Source organism: Penaeus monodon, chromosome 22 (genome assembly GCF_015228065.2).
Source record: "Penaeus monodon isolate SGIC_2016 chromosome 22, NSTDA_Pmon_1, whole genome shotgun sequence".
NCBI lineage: Eukaryota > Metazoa > Arthropoda > Malacostraca > Decapoda > Penaeidae > Penaeus > Penaeus monodon.
Window position 1 is genome coordinate 38,973,531 of NC_051407.1, and position 991 is coordinate 38,974,521.

Sequence of the window (991 nt, forward strand, 5' to 3'; positions counted from 1 at the left end):
ATGAGAACGAAAAGAATAGAAAAAGCGGGCCCCAAAACCCCCAAACGAAACCGAAGTCCGTGTCCAGATGAGAGAAGGAGCAGAATGGCTTTGGGAACTCCCTTCTCCTCTCCTCGCCCCCCTCGCCGCCCAACTTGTTCAATTCTCTTGGTCAAATATTTATTCAAACGACATTAATATCCCTTAATACATTATCTCTATCATGTCTTCCAGTTCATACAAGCTCTAATTTATGATTCCCAAGAAATCCAAGTCTGGTTCATACACGGTCTTTTTGCACTGGTCGGGAAAAAGAAAAAAAGTGTTTATTTACGGGCCGAAAGATGAATGAGCGAAATCGTCCCATTCCACGTACGGTTTCCCGATTTTAATAAAAACTCCTAAAGACTTGAAAAACCCCTAACGAAAAAGGGCCTCTGTTTTCCTATTTATTGCCGCGGACACGTAGCCCTTTCTTACCCCGACGGGACTCGAACGTCAGCGAACAAGACGAATCGACGCTGACATGTGATATCTTGTGCGTTAACGTGAAGAGCAATATGTCATTGACTCTCGTTACCGCGCGCACCGACTCTCTGCCCGTTTTCCAGCTTTCGGCGAGGCTGTATAAATTTTTTTTTCTATATTTATGCCCCTTTCCCCCATGAAATGTTTTTACTTTTGGGGTTTTTTTCCAACCCGCGTGAAGTCAAATTTTTTAACCCTTTCGAAGGGGGATAAAAGTTAATATTAACAAAGCCTTTGGGGGAATGTACTTTTTCCCTCTCCCCCCCCTCACCCCGTCTTCATTATGTCTGTTGTGAAACCAGGGAAATCCGTGCTATAGAGTCCTAACGATGTATCTCGAGATCTAAAATCTGTCGGTGCTCATGTCTTCTATGTGCTGTTGTATTGCACTTGCATTCATATTCAGTATCTATCTTCGTCTTTCTTTCTCCCCTCTTTTCCAAAACCCTCCCTAGCTCTTCTCCCCCTCTTTTCAAAAACCCCG